Raw genomic sequence first — 11,618 nt, forward strand, 5'->3', positions numbered from 1 at the left:
ACTGTAGTACCTGCGTGACCATACTGTAGTACCTGTGTGACCATAGTACCTGCGTGACCATAGTACCTGCGTGACCATACTGTAGTACCTGCGTGACTATACTGTAGTACCTGTGTGACCATACTGTAGTACCTGTGTGAACAAAGTACCTGTGTGACCATAGTACCTGCGTGACCATAGTACCTGCGTGACCATACTGTTGTACTTGCGTGACCATACTGTAATATCTGCATGACCATAGTACCTGCGTGACCATACTGTAATATCTGCGTGACCATACTGTAGTACCTGTGTGACCATAGTACCTGCGTGACCATAGTACCTGCCTGAACATACTGTAATATCTGCGTGACCATACTGTAGTACCTGCGTGACCATAGTACCTGCGTGACCATACTGTAGTACCTGCGTGACCATACTGTAGTACCTGTGTGACCATAGTACCTGTGTGACCATAGTACCTGTGTGACCATAGTATAGTACCTGTGTGAACATAGTACCTGCGTGACCATACTGTGGTACCTGTCTGACCATAGTACCTGTGTTTCCAAAGTACCTGCGTGACCATACTGTAGTACCTGTGTGACCATAGTACCTGCCTGACCATAGTACCTGCGTGACCATACTGTAATATCTGCGTGACCATACTGTAGTACCTGCGTGACCATAGAACCTTAATGACCATAGTACCTGCGTGACCATACTGTAATATCTGCGTGACCATAATGTAGTACCTGTATGACCATAGAACCTGAATGACCATTTTGTAGTATCTGTGTGACCATAGTACCTGCGTGACCATAGTACCTGCATGACCATACTGTAGTACCTGCGTGACCATACTGTAGTACCTGTGTGACCATACTGTAGTACCTGTGTGAACATAGTACTTGTGTGACCATAGTACCTGCGTGACCATAGTACCAGTGTGACCATACTGTAGTACCTGTGTGACCATACTGTAGTATCTGCGTGACCATATTGTTGTACCTGCATGACCATACTGTAGTCCCTGCGTGACCATAGAAACTGCATGACCATAGTACCTGCGTGACCATACTGTAGTACCTGTGTGACCATAGTACCTGCGTGACCATAGTACCTGCGTGACCACACTGTAATATCTGCGTGACCATACTGTAGTACCTGCGTGACCATAGTACCTGCGTGACCATAATCCCTGCATGACCATAGTACCTGCGTGACCATACTGTAGTACCTGCGTGACCATACTGTAGTACCTGTGTGACCATACTATTGTACCTGTGTGAACATAGTACCTGTGTGACCAAAGTACCTGCGTGACCAAAGTACCTGCGTGACCATACTGTGGTACCTGTCTGACCATAGTACCTGTGTGACCATAGAACCTGAATGACCATACTGTAGTACCTACGTGACCATACTGTAGTACCTGTGTGAACATAGTACTTGTGTGACCATAGTACCTGCGTGACCATAGTACCAGTGTGACCATACTGTAGTACCTGTGTGACCATACTGTAGTATCTGCGTGACCATATTGTTGTACCTGCATGACCATACTGTAGTCCCTGCGTGACCATAGAACCTGCATGACCATAGTACCTGCGTGACCATACTGTAATATCTGCGTGACCATACTGTAGTACCTGCGTGACCATAGAATCTGAATGACCATAGTACCTGCGTGACCATACTGTAATATCTGCATGACCATAGTACCTGCGTGACCATACTGTAATATCTGCGTGACCATACTGTAGTACCTGTGTGACCATACTGTAGTACCTGCGTGACCATAGAACCTGTGTGACCACAGTGTAGTACCTGTGTGACCATAGTACCTGCGTGACCATAGTACCTGCGTGACCATACTGTATTACCTGCGTGACCATAGTACCTGTGTGACCATAGTACCTGCGTGACCATAGTACCTGCGTGACCATACTGTAGTACATGCGTAACCATACTGTAGTACCTGTGTGACCATACTGTAGTACCTGTGTGAACATAGTACCTGCGTGACCATACTGTAGTACCTGCGTGACCATAGTACCTGCGTGACCATGGTACCTGCCTGACCATACTGTAGTATCTGCGTGACCATACTGTAGTACCTGTGTGACCATAGTACCTGTGTGACCATAGTACCTGTGTGACCATAGTATAGTACCTGTGTGAACATAGTACCTGCGTGACCATACTGTGGTACCTGTCTGACCATAGTACCTGTGTTTCCAAAGTACCTGCGTGACCATACTGTAGTACCTGTGTGACCATAGTACCTGCCTGACCATAGTACCTGCGTGACCATACTGTAATATCTGCGTGACCATACTGTAGTACCTGCGTGACCATAGAACCTGAATGACCATAGTACCTGCGTGACCATACTGTAATATCTGCGTGACCATAATGTAGTACCTGTATGACCATAGAACCTGAATGACCATTTTGTAGTATCTGTGTGACCATAGTACCTGCGTGACCATAGTACCTGCATGACCATACTGTAGTACCTGCGTGACCATACTGTTGTACCTGCATGACCATACTGTAGTCCCTGCGTGACCATAGAAACTGCATGACCATAGTACCTGCGTGACCATACTGTAGTACCTGTGTGACCATAGTACCTGCGTGACCATAGTACCTGCGTGACCACACTGTAATATCTGCGTGACCATACTGTAGTACCTGCGTGACCATAGTACCTGCGTGACCATACTGTAGTACCTGCGTGACCATACTGTAGTACCTGTGTGACCATACTATTGTACCTGTGTGAACATAGTACCTGTGTGACCAAAGTACCTGCGTGACCATAGTATACAGACTCTCCTTCTCTAGTTTACTAGCTTCAGTCAACACAATCAACTCTGCAGCCTGAGCAGAGTAGTGTCTTAGCAAAGAGCCAGACTTCAAGATGGCCTCTTGATAGTAACGTTCAGCATGTTGAGCAAAGTGGTGTTGCATCTAAGCCATCGGGCTGTAGAAAGATGTGATGTTTTCCAAAAGAATCAAAGACACAGTATGAGGACAAAGAACAGAAGTCGTACAACCTGATCTCTCATCCACTGTTTGAGTGAAAGGTCGCATAGGGTCGATCAGGAAGACCCAAGGTATGAGCCTGAAGAGCAAGCATGAGGTCAGTGAACGTTGTTCAGCCTCAGACGTCCACGTGAGACAAGAAGTGGACGATGAAGACGTCTGCATCAGAACCCTGAGTGGGGCCTCAGAGACAGTAAAGTTAGGACTGAAGGTCCTACAATAAGAACAAAGACCTAGAAAAAACATCAGCTGTTTTTACGTGCACGGTTTAGGCAGGTTTCAAATTGCTTTAACTCTGTTGGGTGAGATGGATTTGCCATCAGCTGTAATTACAATGACCCAGAAAATAACCTTTGTCTGAACAAACTGAATTTAGACAGGCTCTCTTTGTGGCCTGTAGCATCCATGTTTCGATAGCTTAGTGGTGTCTGCAGTAACACCATCTATGGCTTCCTTTAAGAGGGTGTTGTTGTTTACATGGTCTGTGGTCAGATTTAGGTGTGAGACCACTGGTTCACATCCTCTGATCAAACCTACATCATGTCTGTGTGTGAGCCACAGGGAAGCAAGGCTTCCTGTAAGGCTGAGTGTTGGGTCAGAGCGTCCTCTGAATGAAAATAAAACAAAAGCGTGTTGTGTGTCATTAGAATTGGAGGTACCCAGTTCCTGTTTGCTGCACATGACAGGCAGAATAAAAAAAGTTTTTTTTTTTTTTTAAAGTATGCAAAGTAGGTGAATACTCACATGGGGTCAGAAGTCGTTCACCAGTCTCCACCCCGTTGACATCTGTTCACGAAAGGACCCACGTCCTGCATCTGTCTCCATCATGTTTTCACAAGGGACGTGTGGAGCTGTAGAATAAACATCAAAAAATCTTTTTTGTTCGTTAGTAAAAGAAATCGCAAGCGCAGACCTGTGTTCACCAAAAGAGGAAGTTGAGGCCAGTTTGTCAGTGTGTGTGTGTGAAATCTAAACAAGCTGTGATGCAGCCTGTGTGAGGGCCTCATTACATACGCCCCCCTCAGCAGCCAATGATAAGAGCACAGCTGAGCTGAAGTTAACACCAACAAAAGAGGATTATTTAGAATGTCTGTAGACGTAACCTGCACTCCGTCTGGAGTGGAATCAATCAAATACCTAAACTACACAAGATCTCTTCCTAAAATTTAAACTGGCATAAGTTTGAAAGCAAAAATGAATGTTACGTGTCTTGCTGTCAGATGTTGCCACAAGACAGTGAAAGAATAGGTTTTTCTTTAATAGTCTGGTACGTACAGAAATTATTATTACTTCTCTCTAATAGTCGTCTTCCCTTTAATAGTCATTAATAGTCTGTTTCAGTCAGTCTCAGTCTTCCTATGGTCTGGTTTTGTTTTTTCTACAGTCTGTTTTGTTTTCCTATAGTCTGGCCAGACAAACCTATATTGTGCACAAGTATTTTTAGAAACATGGAGGATTTTATTACTGAATTTGTTGCAAATTGAAATAGTTTAAACCCATCAGACTGTAAAGTCATGCAGCAGTTGTCATTTAGCTGTTTGTCATATTTTTAAAATCACTCTGTGGGATTTTTTTTTGAGCAAAAGCGATTCTTCATTGCGAGCAGATAAGCATGAACATGAATTTGAGCGTGTATCAGCTGTAAGCGTGTTTCTTCATTGCGTGTATGAATGTGTGTGTTTGCGGTACCGTCTTGTACGTCACGTGAAAAGGAACCGTCACCTTCCTCCTTCCCCAACCATCAGTCTGATGTGAGCGCCAGCGGGTGAAGCCTGACGTAGATGGGACAGTTGTTCCTCGATGACAGACCTTTCCTGGATCCTCGCATGCAGCTCTATTGGGCCGATCACGTCTGAAGCCTCTCCTGTTGTTTCAACCAGTGTCTGTGTTAGAGCACGTCTTCTCTGCTGTTGCTCTGTCCTTGTTTTCCTTTGCTGATTGTCATAAGCAGGTGTCTGTGTCAGACACACATGCTTGTAGTAGATGGTTCATCTGATGAGCCCAGAACGTGATGGCTGCAGACGTTGTGGGAGTCGTTGAGGCGTCCATGCTGTGGTCTGTGGCCTCCAGCTGCTGTGGTGTCAGAGCTTCCACCCTGTTCTGGTTGTTGGTCGGCGCTTCTTCTCCTTCGGTTCTTCTGCTGATGGTGGGAAAGGAGTCCAGATCCGGATTTACCCTCATCGCGCTCGGTTCTGCATTAGAATAGAGAGCAGAAACAATGGGAGCATTTGCTCTTGACATGACGTGTGTGTGTGGTGTATGTGTGTCTGTGGCAGAGTGCAAACAATTCTTCCCCAGAGTTGTTATCTCCTTTCTTTCCGTTACTTTCATCTTTTGTTTCTTTTAGGGCTTTAGTTTTGATAGTTTTGCTTTTTCAAGTATTTTCTTTTGTCTCTAATTTTTCTTTTAAGGTGCATATGTCCTTACACAAGCGATTCTCCTTTTGAACCCATAACCAGTTTCCCACTCATGGAAACATGAAACGCACTAATAACCATATTTACTTTTTCTTTTATAATTACTTTAATTTTGTAATGCTGCAGTCTGTGGGTGGAGACTTAGATCGCCCGAACCCTCTTTCAGAGTCCCGGCGGTTTCCTGCCTTAGATTTTTATGTGTTCCGGCCGGAACCTTTTTTCGAAATTTCTCTTCCACGGACGTCTCCGTAGAAAGGGAACCGCTCAATCACGACAGGGTTCTCGGAAGTGGTCCCTCACCGTCAGGCCCCTCTAAGACCCGGGTCCCTCGTATCTCAAAACCACTTCCCCCTGCAAACGCGCTCCGTATTTCAGAAGCCGTCTTTTTTTCCTTGTCCACACCTTTGGACTGCGCTCAGATCTGCACACTGGTCTGTATCCTCAGTACAGACAAAACAAGCTCGGTCCCACGAGCCAACCCTTAGCAACCACCGTCTCACCACCAGGGCAGACTTTGACCTAATTAATTTTTACCCGAATATTAAATTTTTTAATTAAAAAAAATTGTTTGGTCCTAATTATTATATTTAGATGTTTTCAGCCACATAGTCGTTTAGTAAATATTATTATCTCTTTTCCTAGTTATATTTTCTTTTTTGTTTTTCCCAAATTAAAAGGAATCTCTCTCACCGAGCCGAGCCAAATTAGGATTTGAGTTTCAATCTGAGTTCGTGGATCTCGTCAGAGGCGATTCAGACGGGTGAGCAGTCCTCCCAGCTCTGAATGTCTGTAGAGGTTTGGAGGCTGAGCGACCCTAGTCCTCAGGACTATCGTCCCTGGTCACACCGTCCAGACGACCTGCCGCGGGATCCTGTTCGTAGACGCCAATTTCTGTGGTGGAAATTTTCCATAAAGAAGTAGATGAGAGAGAGTTGTCCTTTTGTGCGATTTATTGAAATAATAAGAAAATAAAAATAATGGGGAAAGCAAATAAAAAGCAGGGATGTTGATCGTGCACATCAACAAACCAAAAACCAGCTGGGGAGATCAGTGCACACACCACGAGGTGTGTTGCACAAAGAGCCCACATCCTCAAGTTGCTTCTGCCTTTTAGCTTCTCTGTCCGACTAGGGTGGAATGTCTTTCTAACCCAATCAAATTACATGCACCATCTCCTCCCTGTCGCAGTGTGTGTGAAGATTTTTACTTTCTCACACCTGAATCGCTGACGTCCAACTATCTGTGAGAAAGGAGCACCAAGTCTCAACAGACAGAGACACAACTCCCTGACCTTGGGTTTGGAAGCTAGAGTTGAGAGTCTATCAGGCAGAGACAACCATTGAACAATCTAGGTGAAATGTCAAATGCATACAGTAAGACAAAACATAAGATATTAATTGCAGAACATAAGTCATAACTCGTATAATAACTGCATAGAAATAAGGAAGAGACATAGAAATAAGGAAGAGACAATTTTGCCATAACAATGGTCACACAGGTACTACAGTATGGTCACGCAGGTACTACAGTATGGTCACGCAGGTACTATGGTCTCGCAGGTACTATGGTCACACAGGTACTACAGTATGGTCACGCAGGTACTACAGTATGGTCAGGCAGGTACTATGGTCACACAGGTACTATGGTCACGCAGGTACTACAGTATGGTCACACAGGTACTACAGTATGGTCACGCAGGTACTACAGTATTGTCACGCAGGTACTATGGTCACGCAGGTATTATGGTCACGCAGGTACTGCAGTATGGTCACTCAGGTACTATAGTCATGCAGGTACTACAGTATGGTCACGCAGATATTACATTATGGTCACGCAGGTACTATGGTCATGCAGGTTCTATGGTCACGCAGGTACTACAGTATGGTCACGCAGATATTACAGTATGGTCACGCAGGTATTATGGTCACGCAGGTACTGCAGTATGGTCACTCAGGTACTATGGTCATGCAGGTACTACAGTATGGTCACGCAGATATTACAGTATGGTCACGCAGGTACTATGGTCATTCAGGTTCTATGGTCACGCAGGTACTACAGTATGGTCACACAGGTACTACAGTATGGTCACGCAGGTACTATGGTCACGCAGGTACTATGGTCACGCAGGTACTATGTTCACACAGGTACTACAGTATGGTCACACAGGTACTACAGTATGGTCACGCAGGTACTACAGTATGGTCACGCAGGTACTATGGTCACACAGGTATTATGGTCACGCAGGTACTGCAGTATGGTCACTCAGGTACTATGGTCATGCAGGTACTACAGTATGGTCAGGCAGATATTACAGTATGGTCACGCAGGTACTATGGTCATTCAGGTTCTATGGTCACGCAGGTACTACAGTAAGGTCACGCAGATATTACAGTATGGTCACGCAGGTATTATGGTCACGCAGGTACTGCAGTATGGTCACTCAGGTACTATGGTCATGCAGGTACTACAGTATGGTCACGCAGATATTACAGTATGGTCACGCAGGTACTATGGTCATTCAAGGTCTATGGTCACAGGCGTACTACAGTATGGTCACACAGGTACTACAGTATGGTCACGCAGGTACTATGGTCACGCAGTATACTATGGTCACGCAGGTACTATGGTCACACAGTACTACAGTATGGTCACTCAGATATTACATTATGGTCACGCAGGTACTATGGTCACACGGTACTACAGTATGGTCACGCAATATTACAGTTGGTCAAACGCAGTACGTCATGCAGATATTACAGATGGTCACGCAGGTACTACAGTATGGTCACGCAGGTAGTATGGTCATGCAGATATTACAGTATGGTCACGCAGGTACTATGGTCACGCAGGTACTATGGTCACACAGGTACTACAGTATGGTCACGCAGATATTACAGTATGGTCACGCAGATATTACAGTATGGTCACGCAGGTACTATGGTCACACAGGTACTACAGTATGGTCACGCAGATATTACAGTATGGTCACGCAGGTACTCTGGTCATGCAGATATTACAGATTGGTCACGCAGGTACTACAGTATGGTCACGCAGGTACTATGGTCCCACGAATCTATGGTCACCGGTTTATTTTTCACACAGGTACTACAGTATGGTCACATAGGTACTACAGTATGGTTACGCAGGTAACAGTATGGTCACGCAGGTACATGGCCACGCAGGCTAATGGTCACACAGGTACTCACATATGGTCACGCAGATACTACAGTATGGTCAGCAGGTACCATGGTCACGCAGCTACTAATGGTCACGCAGGTACTACAGTATGGTCACGCAGGTAAACTAGGTTTCACAGCAGTACTACAGTAATGGTCACACAGTACTACAAGTTGGTTCGCATGTACTACAGTATGGTCACACGCGTACACTATGGTCACGCAGGTACTATGGTCACACAGGTACTATGGTCACCAGTAACACAGTAAAAATAAGTAATAGCAGGTACAAAAACTGTAACACCAGTACAGGTCACAGGTACATGCACCGATCACTCATGTAAACACAACCTATGTCACGCGGGCTAATTCAACGTAGTGGTCACAAGATATATACAGTATGTCCACGCAGATTATTACACGTATGGTCCGCAGGTACTATGGTCACACATGACTACAGTAATTGAAATTTCACACCGGACTACATTGAAGAATGAACCAACTAAAAACTTACAAAAGCCAAACCCAAAGCGGCCAAACAACAGAGCCTGTTTCCCTACCTTTACGCTGATATCGCCTAGCGCGCCTTTCTTTTCCGCTGCGCTCATTTACTGGCGCCTGGAAGCCTGGTGCCGGACTCGTCATTTCGAGGCCTCAAAAATTGTCACTCAGTACTATTGTCACACACATGTAGCTACATTCTGTGTTGTGTCACACGTAACTCAGTGACTACTACATTATTTTCAGGGCAGGTACTATTGTCACAAGCAGGTACTCATGTTCACGCAGGTAATCAGTATGGTCAACGACGCAGGTACTATGGTCCCCGCCGTACTAAACTAGAAACTCAAAAAAATAAAAATGCCACCAGGTACTATGTTCACACAGGTACTACAAGTAATGGTCAACACAGGTACTGACATGTGTCTGTTTCCCTATTTTTAACTCCCTGAGGCACCTATTTTCAACAACGCAGGTATTAATATGGTCACGCAGGTACTGCAAGTATGGTACTACTCATGTACTATGGGTCATGCAGGTACTACAAGTATGTCACGCAGATAATTACAGTATGTTGGTGGGTGATGATGGTCACGCAGGGTACTACTAGTTTACTAACTAACCTGACCTGACTGGGAATTTTCATGAAGATATTACAATTGGTCACGCAGGTACTACAGTAAATTGGGTCACACGCAGGTACTTACATATGGTCAGGCCATGTACTAAAAAGGAACTTTTCCGCCATGTGCGCTTTCCTACTTGAGGTATGGGGAAGAAACTATTTGCCTAACTTGTTATTTTATGGGGTCCACTCAGGTTAATACAGTATGGTCCAAAACGCGGTAAAAAACTAAATGTTCCACCAACGCAGGTTTACTATTGTCACGCAGGTCCTATGTTCATCACAGCATCAACAGTACTCATTTATGGTTCACAACAGGTACTACAGTAATGGGTCACGCAGTTACTCAACTACACATGGTCACAAAGGTATACGTATTGGTCACGAGATATTACAGTATGGTCACGCAGATATTTTTTACAGTTGGTCGTCACGCAGGTCACTAATGGTCACACAGGTACTACAAGTATATGGTTCAAAACGCAGATATTACAGTATGGGTCACGCAGGGTACTCAACTACTAACTACTACTTAATATTTACCTCTACTTACTACTACGCTTGTCAGCAGATATTACAGATTGGGTCAACGCAGGTACTAACAGTATGATGATGGTCACGCACAGGTACTACTATGGGTCACGCACAGATTACTATGGGTCAAACCAGGTATTATTTTCAAACAACACAACAAGGAGTACTACATTATGGTCACATAGGTACTACAGACCGTATGGTACGCAGGTAAAAAACACAGTCAACATGGTCAACGCAGGTACCCCCTTGGTCCCTCATTTACTATGATGGTCACAACGGTACTACAATATGGTCACAAACGCAGATACGATCAAACAGTATGGTCATCAGGTAAACAACCACCCCCATGGTCAACGCAGGTAACTTCTTAAAATATTGTCACGCAGGGTACTACAGTAGGGTCACGCAAGGTACCTTATGTTCACACACGTAACTACGTATGGTCACACCGGTAACGACAGTAAAAAAAGTAAAAAAAAAGTAATGGTTACGCATGTACTACAGTATGGGGGGGTCACGCGGTAACTATGGTCACGCAGGTACTATGGTCACAACAAACCCACCACACACAATTTACTACGTAATGTCAACCTATGTGACTACACAGTATGGTCCACGCAGTATATTACAGTAAAAAGTATGGTCACTCAGGTCTTACTATGTCACACAGGTACTTACAGTATGGTCAACACCATGGGGTACTACCGTAGGGGTTTCACGCATGTACTACAATTAATGGGAGGTCCACGCCAGGTACTATGGTCACTGGTCTCCGTACTAATTATTTTCCACACCCACAGCTGAGTTACTACCTGTATTTTTCCCCAACCAACGTCATTTACTCACTTATTGTGTCAGTCATTACTATGGTCACCAACACAGTACTAGGGCCACGGCAGGTAATTACAGTAATGGTCAACGCAGAGTTACAAAACTAATGTCACGCATTTCTATTTGTCCGCAGTACTATGGTTCACACAGGTCCTACAGTATGGTCACACAGGTTAACTCAGTAATGGTCCCACGCAGGTACTACAAAAACAGTATGGTCACGCAGGTACTTATGGTATGGTCAACGCATGTATTATGGTCACGCAGGTACGCAGGTATGGATTGTCACTCACAATGTACTCTATGGGATGGTCAGCAGTACTCAGTATGGGTCACGCATATATACAGTAAAATGTCACGCAGGTACTAAGGGGGATGGGTCATGCAGATATCCAGATTTGGTTGGTCCGCAGGTACCTACAGTATGGTCACGCAGGTACTACAAGTAATGGTTCAGCAACAGGCAGTACTATGGGTCACACAGGTACTATGGGGGTC

This window comes from Betta splendens, chromosome 21 (genome assembly GCF_900634795.4).
Source record: "Betta splendens chromosome 21, fBetSpl5.4, whole genome shotgun sequence".
In the NCBI taxonomy this organism is placed as follows: domain Eukaryota; kingdom Metazoa; phylum Chordata; class Actinopteri; order Anabantiformes; family Osphronemidae; genus Betta; species Betta splendens.